Source organism: Megalopta genalis, chromosome 3, assembly GCF_051020955.1.
Source record: "Megalopta genalis isolate 19385.01 chromosome 3, iyMegGena1_principal, whole genome shotgun sequence".
In the NCBI taxonomy this organism is placed as follows: domain Eukaryota; kingdom Metazoa; phylum Arthropoda; class Insecta; order Hymenoptera; family Halictidae; genus Megalopta; species Megalopta genalis.
The window spans coordinates 26,287,438-26,307,474 of NC_135015.1; the positions used below are offsets into that span (position 1 = coordinate 26,287,438).

The following is a 20,037-nucleotide window of genomic DNA, read 5'->3' on the forward strand; positions in this document are numbered from 1 at the left end:
GCATCTGTCCAGTGTCTAAATAAATAAATAAATAAATAAATACCTGGAATCGGGATTCGTCCGATTACGAAATTCGTTACGAAACGAAACGAGTTGAAACGAGCCGGGACCAGAAACGAGCGAGTTGAACGAATCGAACCGAGTCGAAACGAGTCAAAACGAGTGAAAAAGGAGCGAGTCGAAACGAGACGGAGCGGAATTAGCCGAAACGAGACGAAACGAGTCGAAACGAAACGAAACGGAACGTCAGCTGTCATCGCGGCTGAATAGAAGCCGCGGGCAAACAGCTTGCCCACAGGTTTTTATTTGCGAATCATCGCCTCGACGTCGAGTTGACAGCGTGTACCTTCCAATTTTCCAACTCGGATGCCCGCAACCGTACACGCCACGCGTCCGCGGAGCAACGACGCGGCGGCGGTGCTCGCCCCTTTCGCATTCGATTCGATTCGAATAGCGCGACGCGATTCGACGCGATTCGATTCGATTCGAATCGGCCCCCCCGTCCGATCGATATCGGCTAATGGGAAGCCTAACGAAACGAAACGTTCGCTCGATAGTTAATTATTGCTCAGTATCCCGTTTCGAGACTGCCGACTTCGGCGAGCCCCATCGGCGAACGCTGTTCAACGGGCCGCGCGGATCGCCGCTATCATATTGCTGTAACCTAATCGCAGGTCGGCGCGCGCCATTGGGCACCGGCCCTTCGATATTACCGCGAATCCACTGTCGATTTTTTACGAATCAGTAGCCTGCTCATTCCTATCGGGAACGTGTTACACGAGCTGCCAGCGTGAAACATGATCACCTTGTCGACGACGGTCTCGTACAGCGTTAATTAAAACTTCGAACACGAAACAGCTCTTCCCGATCAATTTCATGTATTTATTTACTTATTTATTTATTTATTTATTTATTGAATATGTACGGGAAGCTGTCGATTATTTATTGAAATAGCCGCACATATTCGATAAATAAAGTAGCTATAGGCGTCGACGCTCGAGCCCGGCTGTCGAGGAAACGGCGATCGTGGCACAGTGGCAGGACATTGGCGTAGAACTCCCGCACAGTTTCCATCTGTCAACGCTAAACACGTGTTGCTGCCTCTTGACTTCATAACCCACTCTCAGCGACACCCGATACCCCTGCGACGCCCTCGTTAGGTCACTGACCGCCGTCTCCGGTGTCCTCTCCGGGTCACTGACCCACCGAGAAATGCGGCAGCCGCGGTCACTGACCCGGCGAGAACCGCGGGAACTTTGGTCAGTGACCCAGCAAAGCCGTGCGCCGGTTCCTTTCTGGAAGCTGCAGCCTGGCTCGAAAGCGATGCAAAACGGCGCAAAGCGACAATGAAGCGTCCGATTAGATGGAAAGGCTCTCGCGCAGAGGTAAACCCGCGGTCCGGGTCGGTTGGCGGATCAATGGCTCGGCAACGAGCCGCGAAACGTAGTTTCAACGAAATTAACGACAACAGGTGTGCCACGTTTACGAAATTAAGCGGACGCCGCGCGGCCAAACGCTACACGCAACTAAGAGTCGAAGAACCAAACCCCCCCTCTCTCTCTCTCTCTCGCTCTCGCTCTTTCGCACACGTCACCCTGGTGTCATTCGTAATTTTTTAACCTTCACACTGATAACAAGTGCCATATGGAGTCACGAATAGGGTGAGTGTATCAATTACTGTGCCCCTTAAAATGACATCAGGAATTTTCGACAGATCAAATAAATTTTTTTACGTATATATCGTACTTCTTAAAACATTTAAATTATATGTTCTTATATATATATATATTTGTCATGAAAAAATTCGCACTTCTATAAAAGACATCAAATAAATAAAAGACATCATATATATATATATATAAAGAATACGAAATATTTAACAAAATAGACAATATAGTTTTTGAACATTTACTGTGCCCTTAAAAAGATGAAACATTAATTATCTTGTGCAATAATTATTTTATTTCTAATTACTGTGTACCAAATTGGTACACTGGTGTAATTACTGTGCTTCAATTTCTGTGTACTGATCTAACTACTGTGCTTCAATTACTGTACAATTACTGTTACAATTACTGTGCCCCAATTACTGTGACCAGTTCTAGGTATAAAATCCTATAAAGAAAATGTGAAAACGTGAAATATTCTTCAGTTTTTTAACAAGATCCAGGCAGAAACATATGATAAAACTATCATCAAAAATTTCAAAAATAAGATTTCCGCATTTGATAGATCTTAAAAAGTTAAAGAAAGAGATTATAGAAATATGGAACGAATTAGAAGAACTTAAGTCCAGTGAAGCTCAACAGAACACATAATCGGAAAACTGAAATTGCTGAAATTCGGTAACAATGAAAAATGACACATCTTTTCTGGTAAGCAGCTTTGCGTTGCTTTCGAATACGAAAAGTTTTCCGTGGCAAATAACGAATACGAGAGAGCTTGAACAAACAATTCGCGTGCGTCGGAAAATTTGCGCCACAAATAATTTCAATTTATCACACTGTGTCACAAGTACCGTTCCATTCCATTATCGCCGCGAGTGGACACCGCGGTTTTTATGCATTTATGACAAAATTTGGTAGTCGCAGTTAGAGAAGGATTAAAAGTAGAACGAATTAATGGAATTAAAAGGATTGAAAAATCCGAATGCATTATATTTAATCTATCGAAGCGAACATGCTACTTAGTTTACAGTGTTCGCAAACCGACGCGGACAGCTTTTATTTCGCACAAAAATTCGCCTCCTCTGGTCGCCAGTTTTCTACGGTTTTGCTCACCGCGACAGAGCTTTTTCTACACAAAATCTGACTCCGCAGCGACGCGCACAGTAACTGGTACACGACACAGCTTCGCCCGCGGTAACTCGTACAAAATATGATTTATTCGATGGTCGATATTTTTCTTATCTTAGGTCGCATTTCCACTGTCGGCAATTTCTTCCGCGTTTCAAGACGCGCATCAATCTTGACAAGAAACCGTTCAGGGATCATTCTGCCAGGAAACGGTGCAAAAGAGCGCAATCCGAGCTTGTCACCGCGGTAATAGGTGCACCTGCAGCCTATGCGCCGCGATCGTTGAACGGAATTGGGCCGAAACGACGAGCCGGCGGGTGGTCGATTAATTCGGTCACCGATCAAATTCGGGCGCATTGTTTTCGGCGCGGTGCCATCATCGTCACCGTCGTCGACGTCGACGTCGTCGTCGTCGTCGAAAAAAAGGAGCTCGCCGAATTGATATAGACTCGCGGCGTCGAAACAAGCAACGACACAACCGGGTCCCGGCGCGGCGCCGCGTTTCGGCGAGAGTCCTCGAGCCGCTTTTCATTCGCGCGTTAACGTCCACTCGACTCGCGCGCGTCGCGCCGCGTCCCTTGCCACCCCGCCGGGAAGAACCGCCGCCCACGTTTTTACGATCGCGAGCATTTTTACGTCGATCATCTAACTTTTCATGTTTCCGTCGGTGCGCGAGAAAAGGGACGCAGTGAAACCGCCGACGCGCCAGCCCTGACCGACGACACACCGTCGATCCTCTTACAGCGAAGCGGAACGCACGGTGGACCTCTGGGAAATACCATCTGGGTAAACAGTTCGGAAAAGCTGTTCGCAGATCGTCCGAAAAAGTGCTTCCTTTATGCTCGAAGTCGGAGATCCGTGGGTTCGCGTCATTTTCATTTGGACGTTGTTCTACGATCTTCTGCCGCGATGTTAATATTTGTTTGTATTTAAATGAGAGTTCGATTTAGATGTTTTAATTGAGGACTGGTTAATTTAGTGCAGGCATCTAAAGGCATATTAAACTATTATTATACTATTGTTTGAACTATTATCAATTAAACCATTATTATATATTAATTTATATAGTTTTTAAAATTTTAATAGTATAATTTAGTAAATAGTGAATAGTATATAAATAGTATAATAATTTAATCATTACATATTGAATGAATTTTTGTTGTCGAGGCGAAATGTTTGTAACATAACTATTATAATAATTAAATGTTTATAATTTGATAAAATTTAATAATAAAACAAGAATTAGCCTATTATAGAATTACCATAAAAGTTAATAGATTAAACGTAAAACATTCAAATTAAATAATTTAGAGGATATAATTAGAGCAATCTGTAATTAATTGATATTCCACAGGAGGATAACTTTAAATTAAGTTTATGTATCATCGTTTTTAAGTATTATAACGAATTAATTTTTAAAATAATATAATTTTGTTGTATATACGTATAAATATTTGCAAATACAATATTTTGTATTCTATATAACCATTTGTATATTTACATTTATAAATATTTATAATAGGAATTCAGATCAAAATACACTTTATTCAAGATATAATATCGGTCACATTAAATTGAAATCGGAGCGCGAAGCGTTAAGAGATCGAATAAATATGAAAATAAAGGGAAACAGAGCATCTTGAATGGTGGCTAGATTGAAGGTCGGCTGGCAGGTCCGTGAGACAAGAGGAATTTGTGACCCTAGCCGCCAGCAAATTCCCCCGCTGTTCGTGTCCAGCCGAAGGTTGGGAGTTCTGGTTCATCCCTTGGAAGCGGGGTGCCCGGTAATTACGGTGGATCAGCGTTGATTAGGTGTTCCGGGTCGCGGATCGGACTTTATCCGATCCGTTGAATCGGGATGATCCGCGCGTGCGTAGGTGACCGGTGTGTTTTATTATTTGCGACCGAGTGGCAGGTTATTACCCCCACGGGATACGTGACGCGATGAGCTCGGTTTCCCACGTGGCCTACTCGAGTAAGCCGACCTACTCTCTCGCTCCCTCTTTCTTTCTCCCTTTTTATCTATATTTCTCCCTCTCCCCCCTCTCTATCTTTCTTTTTTTTCCTCTCTTTTTATATATGTGTTCTCTTTCTCTCATTCTCTCTTTCTCTTTTTTCTATCTCTCCCTCTCTTTCTTTATTTTTCCCTCTTTATCTATATTTTCTCTCTTCCTCTGTTTCTCTTTTTCTTTCTCTCTTTTTATATTGCTGGTCTCTTTCTATCACTCTCTCTCTCTTTTTTCACTTTTTTTCTTTTTTTATCTGTCTTTTCTCTCTCTCCCTCACTCTCTTTTTTCTCTCTTTTTATCTATCTTTTTTCTCTCTATTTCTCTTTCTTTCTCTCTTGTTATCCATATTTTCTCTCTCCCCCCTCTCTATCTCTCACTCTTTCATTCTCTCTTTTTATCTATATTTTCTCTCTGTCCCTCCCCCTCTCTCTATCTGTTTCTACCTGTCTCTTTCTCTCTCCTTTTTCCTTCTTTCTCTTTATCTACCTGTTTTTTCTCTTCCCCCCTCTCCCTCTTCTTCTATATCTGTCTCTTTCTCTCTCATTCTTCCTCTCTTTTTATATATCTTCTTTTTCTCTTTATCTCTCTTTCTCTTTCTCTTTCTTTATCAATTTGTTCCCTCTCTCTTTCTCTACCTGTCTCTTTATCTCTCCTTTTTCTCTATTTTTATCTATCTTTTGTCTCCCTCTTTCGCTCTCTCTCCCTCTTCTCTTTCTTTGTCTCCTTTTATCTCTCTCCCACTCTCTCTATCTATATCTGTCTCTTTCCGTCTCGCTGCAGCAAGATTCAATACTCGGACCGGACTTCCGGGACACGTTCGCCGACAGGGACAATCTCATTCCGGCGGAATATTTCGATCCGGCAGCCCCGTCGCCGGACGAAATCCTGAAAAAAACTTTCCTGCCGGCTGTCTCGTATTTCTATGGTTCGCTCGCGTTTTATCATTCGTCACGTCCCGGAGCCGTTTCGCCCGGACATTGCTCGCTGCGGGGACGCGGCGGGCGGCGGGCGAACGCGGCGCGTTCCATCGGCGAAAATACCGGGACGAGTCCAATAATTACCAGCGATGCAAAGGCCGTCGCAATAACACCGGAGTGGATGCAATTGCATCGACCCCTCGTCGACGACGCACTTTATCGCCGCTCGAGATTCGAGTCCGGCTGTCGGCGAAGATTTCCGGAACTTTTACAATATCCGCGAGCGACGCGACGATTGCCGGAGGAAGAGGGGGGTGGGCGAGAGGGGGGACACGCGTCGCCGGAACCCGGAGAGTCGCCGCGGTTATCGATTATCGTATAGAATGACCCCGATGATGATCCGCCGGGACTTAGGCCTCGATAATTTAATGAAATTGGCCGACCTGTCGATCGTGTAAAGACTTCGCCCCGACTACGTCTTGAACTTTGCCTCGGCCCGAAGCAACAGGCTCGGGAATCGGGGACGTCGGGGTAACGCCGATGAATCGACGCAGTAAACGGTTTCCCGTTAATTGGTCAAATTCGGGACCACGGTTCTCCGGTGTCGGCCTCGATTCACGATGATCCATCGCCCCGGTATTCCTAAACTCCGCGCGTGTACCGATCGCGAACTTTCCCTGGATCGAACGCGACATCGATCGGTTACCGGCGAAATGTTAACCCTTAACGGTCAAACGTGAGTATCACGAGTTTGATATTTAATTTAATTTAATTTAATTTAATTTAATGAAGTAGGATATTTAATTATTTTATATATATATATATATATATATAAAATTATAATATATAATAATAATATAATATAATATTAATTACATTATAATAATAATATAGATTTATATAATATATCTAATAATAATAATATTAATTAATGTTATAAAATAATTATAATACATAAAAAATATATATATATTTTATATATTAGAATTATTTTATAACATCAATTAATATTATATCACTAAGGTGTCGTGTTTCAAATTGCACCACTCGAGCTCCGCCTACCGACCATTCCGGCGGACAAGTTTGGCAAGGCTTTTTCAGAGTTTCGACGTAGTGCAAGGGGTTAAGAGCAATGGCTTTTGGTTTATTAGGTTGGTGATCGAATGAAATGTCGGATTTTTAACCCTAAACGGGGCAATGCCACTATACACGCGGCAGAAATCAATAAAACCGTAAAATCTGGCAGGAAACATTGGAAGAATTAGGCACGATTGTTTCGATGAAAATATATCAACGAAGTTTTATTTTAAAAAATGAATATCTCTTCTCTGTATTTGATAGAAAAATTTTCAGTAAAAATTTTCTCTTCGTCCGAGAAAAACAGTCGGGACTTGGCAGTGTGTAAACTGGAAATAAATAGTTTTGGTCCCCAAGGGGTTAAGTGAAGTATTTGTTTGTTCGGTTGTTGTTGCTGTTAACACTAGATTCGCGGTGCACGAGAAACAGATGTTTTATATTTGTTCGTAAAAGTAACAATGAGGCAGTTAGTATGATTTTGAAGAAGTGTTATCGTAACATTGCCGTAACTAACATGTGCGTATTAAATGTTTTTATCCAAACATAATCGCGATGAAAGAATAAGAAAATTTAACGAATTTTATTCGACAAATAGAAAGTTAATTATGCTCGAAAACAAACCAAAGGCACAGCAATTGACCACGCCACAGTAACCGGCTCCGCTGCTCTATATTTGCACCCGACTGTAATTTAGGGAAACCGGTGAAGCCATAGAATATATAATTAATAATAACAGTGACAATAATTATAACAATAAAGGCAGTACTAATAATTATAATAATAACAGTAATAATAATTATGATAACAATAATAATGACATCCTTCGACCCGTGGAGCAGCAGGACGAACCTGTTTTTAATTATACAAACAAGGCTAGGTAACGGCGATTCATCTTGCATCGAGTGGCGCAAGAGAAAAACGGTGTTCGAACAGTGGGCGGGAACGTTCGAACACGTTTCGCGGAAGCGAGCGGAGTTGTGCGTGCAATTTGCGCTTCGAGTATCGAATCGCTCGCTAATTACCGTTAATTGAAAGGGAACGGATTTCACGGTCCCGCAGCTATGACGAACCCGAGTGATGTTAATTGTACTCCTGTAAATTATCGGGCTCGTGTCACGGTAAAATTCCGTTAAACGTCCGCGTCCCCGCGCCAAGAGCTCGCGAGATATCGCCGAATCGCTCGACCGGTCGGTCGATCGCGAAGGCGAGCCGCAAGCGAGATCGCTGGATCGCGAGATGCCGACGATTTTTCACGGATTTCCTCGGCCGATCCTTCGCGTCCCGGCTCGCGACGCTCGTCGCCGGACGACCATCGATTTTTATAAATTTAGAGGGCGTTTTTAAACGGCGGGCCGCCCCGCCGCCGACGCAGAAAACCACTCCCGCACATCGGGCCGCGCGGCCCGAAGCAGACGCCCGATCGCGGACAATCGTTATCGTTACCCGATTATTATCCTGGTAGAACTCGAGAGCGTTATCGGCGACCGAAAAGCCGCGCGAACACCGCCACTAGCCATTATATCCCATCTCTCGATCGTTATCCCATTCAACGAGTTATGCCCGCAACCAGCCCGCGAACCGTCGCCGTCGACGACGATCATCGACGATCGCGCTTCCACCGCACCGACGATCTTCCGAGGCGATCAGACGTTGGCGGAGTTCGGCAACTTTTTTCTAGACGATTACCCGGACCGCGCGATTTTATGGATTTCTTGGAGAGAAATGGCTCGAATACGAAACATCGAAGGAATTTGGAAACACGGTTGCTATAGTTTCGTTTCGTTGAAATCGTTCAGAGACGATCAGGATATTGACGTATCGGTAACTATACGAGATCGTGATGCGAAAGGTTAAGTACTGGATGAATAAATAAAGAAAGAAATAAAGGAGCAAAGGAAATGAATAAACAATAAAGAAAAAAAGATGTAAAGAAATAAATCGAGAAGAAAGAAAAGAAATGAATCGAGAAAAAAATAAAGAAAGAAATAAAGGAAAAAAGAAATAAAGAAAGAAGTAAAGAAATAAATCAAGAAAAAGATCAAGAGTTAAATAAAACAGAAAGAAAGAAAGAAAAAATAAAGAAATAATAAAAAGAAAAAAAGAAAGAAAGAAAAAGTAAATAAAAAATAAGAAAATATATAATGGAAGAAATAAAGAAAGAAATAAAAAATAAATAGAAAATAAAGAAAAACATATGTGGCGGCTACCTCCAGACCCGCCAGCAGATGGCTCCTCTTCCCGCTAGTAACCGATCCGCCTCAATTCCTATATATACAGACTTCGTCCTTCCTACCGATACCCCCACGTCTAAGGCAAGGGCCCGCTAGGATAGCCTTACTGATGAGTCATCTAGCAGGCCCCGGACGAAACGCGTCTCCCCTCTCCTTTTCTCTAACAACGGACAGACTATTACCGCCAAACATAAATAAAAGAACTAAAGAAAAAAGAAAAAAAAATAAATAAAATAAATAGAAAATAGACAAAGAAGTGAATAAAGAAAAAATAAAAAGAAAAGTAAAGAAAGAAAATAAAGAAAAAATAAAGAAAAGTATAAAGAAAGAAAAGTAAAGAAAGAAAATAAAGAAAAAATAAAGAAAAGCAAAGAGAAAGAAAATAAAGAAAAAATAAAGAAAAGCAAAGAGAAAGAAAATAAAGAAAAAAATAACGAAGGAAAGAAGGAAATAAATAATTCCCGAGGGAGCGACAGTGAAAGTATTGTGTGCCGTGCGTGACGGAGGGTTCTTTTTTAGCGAAACGAAATTCGTGTTTTTGCCGGCGCGTCTTCCCGTCGCGAGGGAACCGCTGGCAGCCAGGGGCGCGGTTAGTTAGAGGGGCCGTGTAAACACGGATACAAGTATATTTGGCAAAGGTAGCGCGCCGTCAGGGCCCCCACCTGCGTCGCTGCGAGTTCTCGTTAAAACGCGAGAGCGTAGGAGTCGCGTGAAACGACGGCGTCTTCTCTCTCTCTCTCTCTCTCTCTCTCTCTCTCGCTAACTCTGTCGAGGAAATATCGTCGGGTAGCTGCTTTCGGAGCGAGTTTCAACCAGCGCGAGTTTCCGGTATTAATTCTTCCGCGGCGAATATCTTACATATGCCGCGAGGTATTCAGGAGATCCCGGGACCCCGGGATCCCGTGTCCCCGTGCTCCACATATCCGAGCATACCGCGCCGTCAGTCTGCAAGCTGTGCTTTGTAATTTCATCCTTCCGCTGTCTTTCGCGACGCCCGAAAACCCCGGCGACTTCATAGGCGAGACGCTCCGTCGGGCGCATGTGGCACCTCCGATTGATTCGCTCTTGGAATTCATAGCAATTCGCAGCTCTACGCTGCCGAACCAACACGCTGTGGCGCCCAAGAATTCCTATATTTTTATCGAATTATCGTTCGCGTTGGCATTGTTCTCGTTCGGTCGGGAATCAACGCTACGTTGGCCCTCGGACAGCGAGGACGATGGGAACCGGACTATAAATCTTGTTATCCGACTATCTAGTTCTTTTTCTTGATAATTAATCCCTCGGGATAGCTGGTCGAGTGCAAAATAATTGATTGCAATTGTACCATATATTTAATAACAAATGGTATCTTATAATTTTGTATTAATGTATTTATATGATAATAAGGTTATTTAATTTTTAATTTTATTTAATTTGTTACATTAATGTTAGGGAATTAACGTTATAATGTTTAAGATATTTTCATATCTACGTGTGAAAAGTATATGTCTTCGTTGAGGGGTTAATTTAGGTTCTCACGTGTTTCATCAAGGTTTATAGCAAAACTAATGTGCATAGAAGCAGCGCGTTAACTAAAATATGTTGCAAAAATGTGTAAATAAGATTATAAGTGATCCTAAGCATACTAAGTTATAGTTTTGTTAAGAAGGCCCGCCGGCCAATTGTTAACCCTAAAACAACCCCCGGAGTTTGTCGACAACTCCACCAAATTTTTAATCATACCGTTTTAAATATTATCTATAATATGTAACACATAATAATAGCAATAATAATATATAATCGTACCGTTTAATTATTACCTATAATATATAACGCATAATAATTATAATATATAACATATTATAATAGTAATATATACCTTATAACAATAATAATAATAATAAAAATATATAATCATACCGTTTAATTATTACCTATAATATATAAAGTATAATAGTAATATATAACATATAATAATAGTAATATATAACTTATAACAACAACAATAATAATAATATATATAAAAGGTTTTATTACATGTTGAAGATAATATAAATAAGATTTGATTTGATTTGATTTGACTTGCGCCGAAAAATAGGAGGGGGTCGCGCCCTAGAGTTAAGACGTTATCCGACTCTTTGGGGCTGGAGGTAAGAGCATTGTTGTCTGCTCTAAACGGAGCATCTGCTCTAAACTCCTATTCGCCTTTAAACAGCATCCAGGATTCAGACGTTATCTACTTCGGTAATTAAACTTTCACCGAAGAGTTTCGAAGCATCGCGAAGTTTGCGATCTTTGTGTTTTATTCAGTGCCCCCCCCCCCCCCCGTCCCGAAACGTTTTCAACGGGTCACTTATCCGTGAGCCAGTCTTCCGTTTAAGCTACATCCAATCATCTTAACAGCAACAAACTGAGCAGAACAGATATGGGGAAGCATCAGAACAGAACGAAACGTTAACATTCCTTGCTACAATTGTGTGTCGAAGCAACTATTGGCGACGGTTAAACGTTTTAAGGAATCGGTTGATTTCTTCCCTGCAACTTAACGGGGAAACTGATAATTAAAGATCACGTTATAACTTTCATGTACAACCAATTCGTGCAAATAGCTCCGTTGATTTCTTCTTCACAACTCGCCATGCAATTAATATGAAATTGATAATTAAAGATCACATTGTATAACTTTCATGTACGGCCAACATAACCTATCTTATATTTAATAATATCTTAATTTATTTGTAATCTGTTAAAGTTATTGAAGGACTAAAGAACTTGCTAATTAATTTATATATGTCTTACAATTAACTTGGATAATTTTTATTTTACACGAGAGTTGCAACCTAATTGTTATATTAGCTACTACAATGCATAAAAACTGCAAATTTTTCGATGGTTTTATATTTACAAGACGCAGTGTTATATTGTAAACTTTAAACTGTGGATCTTTACGCAAAATAAAAATTGTGTATCTAAATTGCGAGCCGTAGGAGCGAAGCACGACTTTCCTTTCTTTAATCATTTGCATTGTTCTTCAATCGTTTGCTCTTTCCTTTAATCATTTATTCCTTCTTTAATTATTTAAACCTATACTCAACCATTTGTTTCTTTGTTTAATCATTTGTTATTTTCTTCAATCATTTGCCTTGTTCTTTAAACATTTGTCCCTTTCTTTAATCACTCGATCCTATAATTAATCATTTGTTCCTTTCTTTAATCATTTGTTATTTTCTTCAATCATATCCTCTGTTCATTAATCATTTGTTCCTTTCTTTAATCATTTATTATATTCTTCAATCATTTCCTCTGTTCATTAATCATTTGTTCCTTTATTTAATCATTTGTTATTTTCTTCAATCATTTGTTCCTTTCTTTAATCATTTATTCTGTTCTTTAATCATTTGATCCTTTACTTAATCATTTGTTCTTTTCTTCAATCATTTGTTATTTTCTTTAATCATTTGCTCTGGTCTTCAATCATTTTTTCCTTTCTTTAATCATTCGATTCTGTATTTAATCATTTGTTCCTTTCTTTAATCATCTGCTCTGTTCTTGAATTATTTGTTTCTTTTCTTTAATCATTCAATTCTATATTTAATCATTTGTTCCTTTCTTTAATCATTTGCTCTTTTCTTTAATCATTTGCTCCCATCTTCAATTATTTATTCCTTTCTTTAATCATTTGCTCTTTTCTTTAACCATTTGCTCCCATCTTCAATTATTTATTCCTTTCTTTAATCATTTGCTCTTTTCTTTAATCATTTGCTCTTTCCTTTAATCATTCGATCCTTCCTCTAACCACGTTCTCCTTCCCGTAACAATTTTCAGCGAGCCCGCGAGCCGTCACATCGACATTCTCCTCGTTTCCCTCGGCCGTTTCCCACTGTTTTAAATCACGAACACTCGTTTACGCCGCGAACGCATAAAATCCGCGGTTATATCGTGCCGCGACCGAATTCGAGGGAACGCAGGGTAGTAACAAGTTCCGCGTAGGAAGTGCGCGCGCTCCGAAGTGGCTCGCTAGTTGCCAGCTAGACGAATCAAAGCGCGCCTGGTTTAATGGTAACTAATTATACGGGCTGTTGTTTCGTTTTACGTGTTTCGGAGCCGTGCTCTCTGTACAACCGGGCTGTGCTCCCTCCTCTCGGCCCATTGTAACGCGGCCCGACAGAGCCCCGGCCGCGATGTAAAGGTATACTTAACAACCATATCCACCGTGTTTCGTGAATAATGGAATCACGGTGCTAGCCGACTCGCGCGCGTCCTTCGCCGAAGAAAAGAGCTCCGTCACAGGGGGTGGAATAAAAAACAAATCTAACGAAACCTTGAATCGGGGTTAGGGTCGCGCGGTCTCGCCGAGAGAGTGGGAGAGAAAGAAAGAAGAGAGAGAGAGAGAGAGAGAGAGAGAGAGAGAAAGAGAGAGAGAGATCGGTCGATCGACGATGCCAGGCCGCGATTCCGCACAAAGCTCGCGACGTTATTGTTGCCTCCGTGCTTTCGTTTATCTCGCCCCGGGGAGGGCAACGCTGCGGCCAGCGGCACGGCGAGCGCGAAAGGAGCAGCGGTTCCGCATACTTTACTGTTCCCGTTCACGAAACCGAGGCTCGCGATTACGTCGGAACGTTGACCCAACGGGTAATTCGTTGGCCGTGCGACGGAACGCGGCCTGGAAATCCGAAACGTCCGAACGCGGCACCCGATGGTAAACAGAAGCTCTCCTTGGCCGTGGCGATGCTCGAACCCGCGTCCCCGCAAACCGGAGAACGCACATTTTTTCGATCGCTTTTTCAGCCGCGGCTGGCCCTCCGCGATAACACTGCTCTGCTCTCGCTGTATTCGTCGCAGTGCTTCTCAACCCTTTGCCGGCGCGGACGAGCAACCCTCCCGCCTTATTTCCATAAAATGCCGCTCTTCTTCGGCCGAGAGAACGGACCGCCGAATCAATTATTCCGCGCGGCGATTCGGTCCGTTTCGGGCCTCCGGAATCTTTCGGCCGTCGGTCACATTGCCGCAGCAAGCTTTCCCATTCGATCGTCGGAAGGTACGCGAGGAACCCGGAGTTAACCCTTTGGAGGCTGTCGAGACATACAGTGGGTCGCAAAAGTGTTCGTACACCTTGTAAGACGCGATAACTTTTTTGAGACTGGACTAAGTGAGTTGAACTTTTTTTATATGGTTTTTTGTAATGAGCAAAATGTCTTTTTGAAATTTTGCTATTATTTGGAACGATAGAGAAAAATGAGAAACGCATACATAAGTATCTGAGATCAACGAGAGGCATTTCTTAAATTTTTGTTACAAGCTCAGGACAAAAAGGTTACAAAGCGAGAGTTTTCTACGTTTCTTTTTGTCATTACAAGTAACTTAAAATTAAAATTTTTAATTAAAATTAAGAAAGAAAGAAGAACATTTTGGTCATTGTCTAGTATACTAGTCCCAGCATCATCTAAACAATATCAAAGTCACCTAGTCCAGTTTCAAAAAATGTATTACATTTTAAAACGCATACGAACACTTTTCTGGGCCACCGTATTTGTTTACACGTAACCAATGGAATAATGGTGATAACAAAGGTATAACCTACGCTAATAAAATCAACGTTTCTTCTTACTACCATCAACGTGTCCATAAACCTCGACATCAGATACAACGCGAATCAGCGAATTATAAACCGGACTGCAAAGGGTCAAAGGTCGAGCCGCAAGATTGCCGAGTGTCGCGAGCCGACGTCGATGCTTGATCGCGGATGCAACTGGCTCGGCAGCTTACGGGCCGCCGGACGTGCCGTCGTAAACAGGCCCCGCGTCTTCCGGAAGCAAGAACGCAATCCCAGATTCAAGATCTTACGACCTCGCGACGCCTCGATTACCTCGGGGTCTCGGGGTGTCCCGCGATACAAGATTAGAGGTAGCAGCAGGGTGTACCCCGGGGGCATCGGAGGGGCTCATCGGCACGAGGAAACGGCCGATCGTCCTTTTTCCCCGGGGGCATAGACGGATAGCGATCGAAGCGTTTGATTCCGTTCGAAGTGTGTCGGGTCCTTTGAAACGTCGCGGCGCGTCGTCTCTGTGTGCGTCAGCGTCGCCGGTATGAATAATTAACGTGGAACGACACAAGGTAATCTATTCCGTGGTGGCCGTCGGAGGGAGAGAGAGAGAGAGAGAGAGAGAGAGAAGGGGTGGGAGCGACGTGATTCGAACGAGTAAATAAAGAAACGGGCCGCTTACCTGACAGCGTGTAATCCTGGTCTCGTGTTCTTCTCCCTTTCCTCCGGAGGCATTTATCTGCATTATCTTCCCGGCGGACTTCTCGCGGTGAGAACGTCTGATATACTGGTCGCCACCCCCATCGCTGTGCTGCTGGCTCACGATACCATCCACAAAATGTAATACACCGCGCACTGTCGTCCCCTCTCTCCCCCTCCCTCTCTATCTATCTAACTATTTCTCTCCCTCTCTTTCGATCTGTTTTCAGAGGCACAGTCTCTCGGACACTCTCCCCCGGCTGGTTCTCTTTAAAACTCGTGCGATCGGCCGTCTCGCTGGTCGCGTGAAAGTTCGCAGATCGACGGCGAGAGAGAGGATGATCTAGAGATGGAGGCGGCGTGCGAGAGGTCGGAAAGAGCGAAATACGGACCGGTCAGTGAGGGCGGTCGATAGGCGGTCGAGTTGCCGCGTCGTCTGCCGCGGCACGATCACGGGGGACCATGGCCCCGGGGCCGGTCCTCTCCGAGCCTGCTTCCCGAAAAAAAAAGTCGCGAGAGGAGAGGACGAGGGCCACGGGGCGCTGCACACGGCGCGGCGGCTGGCAGAGCGCTGGCTGATCGCGAGCGGATCGCGAGAGGATTACCGCGGCGGTCGCGGCGACTGAACGCGGATCGGCGCGGGCCAGTCTTTAAATCCTGATCGGCCCAGAAAGATCGGGCCGAGAAGCCCGAGGGACTCGCGGCGGTGGAGGATCGACCGCGACCGAGCGGTCACGTTCGCCGGATGCAGCGCGAATGGAGGGCTGGTCCTGCGCGGCAGCGCGCTCACACGGTCGTCCGGTAAACTGACAGCCCACCCCTGACAGACCTCCGAACTGCCAGCCACCCCATGCCCCCCCACACGATCCTCCTCCGCCCTTCCGAGCGTGCGCCTTGACGCCACCCTCGCTCCTTCACCCCTGTGTACCCACCGTCGACGTGCTCTACTTCGCGTGTACCGACTAGCGATGGGCATTCGATATTCTCTCTGCCGCAAGTTTTCGAGCGACTCCAAGCTCGACCGGACTCGACTCGGCTCGACTCGACTCGACGCGACGCGACGCGACCCGACCCGACCCGGCCCGACTCGGCTCGTGCCGTCTGCCACGGCGAGCAAGACCCCGCCGAGGAATGTCGCTCGATTTAGCCTCGCCTCCTGTCGTACGTCTCGCCGGAACAGCCCCGAGACACACCGAACACGCTCGCAATAGCTGTTCAACCCGCGCCTCGCAGCACGCGAGTGTCCTCGGCCTCGAGAGACCACGCCAGGCCGGGCTCCTCTTTCGGTAAACAACGCGCAACCGGGTTACGCGGTGGACAATCCTTTTGGGTTTGTTTAAGCACCGTGCTAACGCTCCGGGTACTCTAATGTGGAGCAGACGCGGGATTCCGGCGAAAGCTGCCGGATTTGGCTGCAAGTGGGGAAAATAAGGAGCCATGCCGAGGGCTACTTAGCGGTCATGCTGAGGCCGAGACAGAAGACGAGAGAGAGAGAGAGAGAGAGAGAGAGAGACTGGTTTGATCAAAGTGGTCCTACTTAGTCGCAGGTCGGGCGACGAAGGTGCTGGATTTGGCTGGAGGTCGGGAGAATATGCAGCCTTGCTAAGGCTACTTAGTAGCGATGCTAAGCCTAAGATAAAGAGCAAACGGGACTGGTCTGATCAGAGTATTCCTAGTTACATATTACAACAGGGTTGAGATGGAAGCTGCTGGATTTGACTGGAAGTCGAGAGAGTCTTGGCAAGGTTGCTTATTGTTAGTAGTGGTATTAAGATTGAGATAAAGAACAAACGAAACTGGTTTGGTCAGAGTGTTCCAATGTAGCCCAGAGCTGCGATTAAAGGTGCTGGTTCTGACTAGAACCGAGGGAAGTACCTGCTGAAGTACCAGGGAAGTCATGCCGAAGCTATTTAGCAGTGATGCTAAGACTGAAATGAAAAGCAAAGGAGACCCGTTTGATCAAAGTATTCCCATTTACATATTCCAAGGATGACAGGGTGGAGATGTAAGGTCCTGGCTTTAGCTAGAGCCGGGAAAATTAAGGAGTCCTGCTAAGGCTATTTTGAGGTAACACTGAGCTTAAGTAAGATAAAGATCAAACTGCCCTGGTTTGGTCAACGTGGACCAACTTATCACAGGGCTGCGATTAAAGGTGCTGGATCCGTCTAGAAGTGAAGGAAGTACGAAGTCCTGCTGAAACTATTTAGCAGTGATACTAAGACTAAAATAAAAAGCAAAAGGGACCCGTTTGATCAAAGTATTCCCACTTAGATATTCCAAGGATGACAGAGTTGCGATGTATAAGGTCCTGGATTTGTCTAGAACCGGGAAGACTAACGACTCTTGCTAAGGCTACTTTGTAGTAACACTGAGCTTAAGTAAGATAAAGAACAAACTGCACTGGTTTGGTCAAAGTGGACCAACTCATCCCAGGACTGCGATTAAAGGTGCTGGATCTGTCTAGAAGTGGAGAAAGTATGGAATCTTGCTAAAGTTATTTAGCACTGCTACTGAGACTAAAATGAGAAGCAAAAGGGACCCGTTTGATCAAAGTATCCCCACTTAGATATTCCAAGGATGACAGAGTTGCGATGTATAAGGTCCTGGATTTGTCTAGAACCGGGAAGACTAACGACTTTTGCTAAGGCTACTTTGTAGTAACACTGAGCTTAAGTAAGATAAAGAACAAACTGCACTGGTTTGGTCAAAGTGGAGCAACTTATCCCCCGGTTGCGATGGAAGTTGCTGGATTTGACTAGAACCGAGGGAAGTGTTGCCAACCGAGTAGCCTTAGCAAGACTCCTTACTTTGCCCAGTTCTATCCAAAGCTGCTGTGTCTCAATTTGTCCTTAGTGTAAGCAAATCGATGACCGATGGGGACAGGGCATATCTGGTTGCCTCCTCGATAAATAGCTCTTGGATTTAACCCCGCCCCATACATTAGCTTAATCCGGATGCTCTTACGCGGACACAAGTGGGAACAATTTAAACCTGCCTGTTTTATTGTGTCCAACGTAGGTAATTTGTCCGAGCTTGTAGCCAGAGGAAGCGAATGGATTAACTGTTCGAGTAGGATGTCTGCAGTTTGCTGCTTCTTAGCTAGCCGTTGGATGTCCTCGCCCCATGCATTAGTTTACTCTGGACGCTCTAACGTGGACACAAGTGGGAGCTGTTTAATCCAGTCTGTTTTGTCATCTGGTGGTGTGGTAATCTGTCTGAATTTGTACGACTGAGGAAACAAACCGATGAACAGTGCAGATAGGGTATCTGTGGTAGCCTTCTCGATAACTAGCTCTTGGATGTCCTCGGCCCATGCATCAGTTCAATCTAGACACTCTAACGTGAGCAGAACTTGGAGCTGCTTAAACTAGTCTGCTTTGTTCTCTAATGCAGATGATCTGCCTGAACTTGTACCCAGAGAAAGCGAATAGATGATCAGCGGAGATAGGGGATCTGTAGTTGGCTGCTTCATAACCAGCTTTTGGATGTCCTCGCTGCGTGTATTAGCTCACAATCTGGATGCTCTGACGAGGATACAAGTTGAAGCTGTTTCAACTGGTCTCTTTTATTCTCTGCAGTTGACGATCTGTCTGAATTTGTAACTGGAGGAACCGAACGGATGAACAATGGGCTGAATAATTGCCTTCTCTCGGACGCCCTCGCTCGATGCATTAATTTCATCTGGATTCCCCAACATGGACACAAGTTGGAGCTGTTTAAACCGGTCCGCTTTATTATCCTCCCTTCTAGGTAATCTGAATTTGTCCCGGGAGAATTTAAATGGCTGATCGCCGAAGATGGAGCGCATTCGGTTGGCTGCTCGATAACTAGCTCCTGGATGTCCCCGCCTCTTGATGCACGATTTTTCCCATGCCGGGGCTCGCAGGTTTATGACTACAGTCGTAGGATTATGATCTTCAACGTGACTACGGTTCCACCCCGACTCGTCCCGGAGACGTCGCTAGCCAGAAACTGCCGTTCATCCCCTATCTGCAGCCCCGTGAAAGACAGCGGGCCAAATAACCCCGATCGTATCTGGCCTCGCCTCGTATCTACGTAACGTTCATCGCTAAAAGACTCTTCGCTTTGCTTCGATCCCGATCCGCGGGCTCGGTGATTTCTCAAGAAAAGGTTTCGCTTCGTCGATTCCCTGGGAGATGTCGACTGTCGACTCTCTCGGGAAGACGTCGATGATCGTAATCAGCCGCGCTCGAAACGGAACTGTAATCCGCTGATCTTCGGCGCTATCTAATTATCGGACCGGGCGAAAGTTCCATTTTTCTCGCGAGATGAGTCTTCGTTCCATTTCACGGTAAATTCTCCCTAATTGACGCTCAGATTGTACACAAAACTGGACAGTTTGAGGAGAGGAGATGCGATTATTCGAGCTCTGCGGCTCGTTTTTATGTAGTTTTATATTCGAAGTGATTGTTTTCCTCGGCGGAAATGCGACTCGTGGCTTCCGTGTGCTCGTTGGCTCGGCAGCCGAGCAGCTTTCAGCCTTTGCAAGGCAAAGACCGGGTCAATTTTGACACGGAGTATTCGATTCGTTCACTTCTAATCGCTATCCGAAGTATCAGAAGGAGGTACGAAATTTGTACATACGCAAATTTCTGCTGAATATTTTGGGAAACTTGTGAAAACGTCGAGCCTTATATTTTATTTCATTTATATTTTGGTAATTAATGATAAACTATTCATTTTAGCGCATAGTAATAAAATTATGTACATCGAGTAGAATTTATTCTGAAAATCAATCCTACTAGCCACCGTAATTGGCGCATA

The 20,037-nt window shown here is 44.3% G+C and overlaps 1 protein-coding gene across 1 annotated transcript in view; it reads right to left on the bottom strand.

Annotated features, from left to right (window-relative positions):
• GABA-B-R2 (gamma-aminobutyric acid type B receptor subunit 2) overlaps nucleotides 1-16,070 on the bottom strand; it is a 237,520-nt gene extending 221,450 nt beyond the window's left edge. The window contains exon 1 of the mRNA XM_033473525.2: nucleotides 15,236-16,070. The gene's annotated coding sequence lies outside the window, so the exon portion shown is untranslated. The remainder of the gene's footprint in view (nucleotides 1-15,235) is intronic.
• Nucleotides 16,071-20,037: the final 3,967 nt, after the last annotated feature.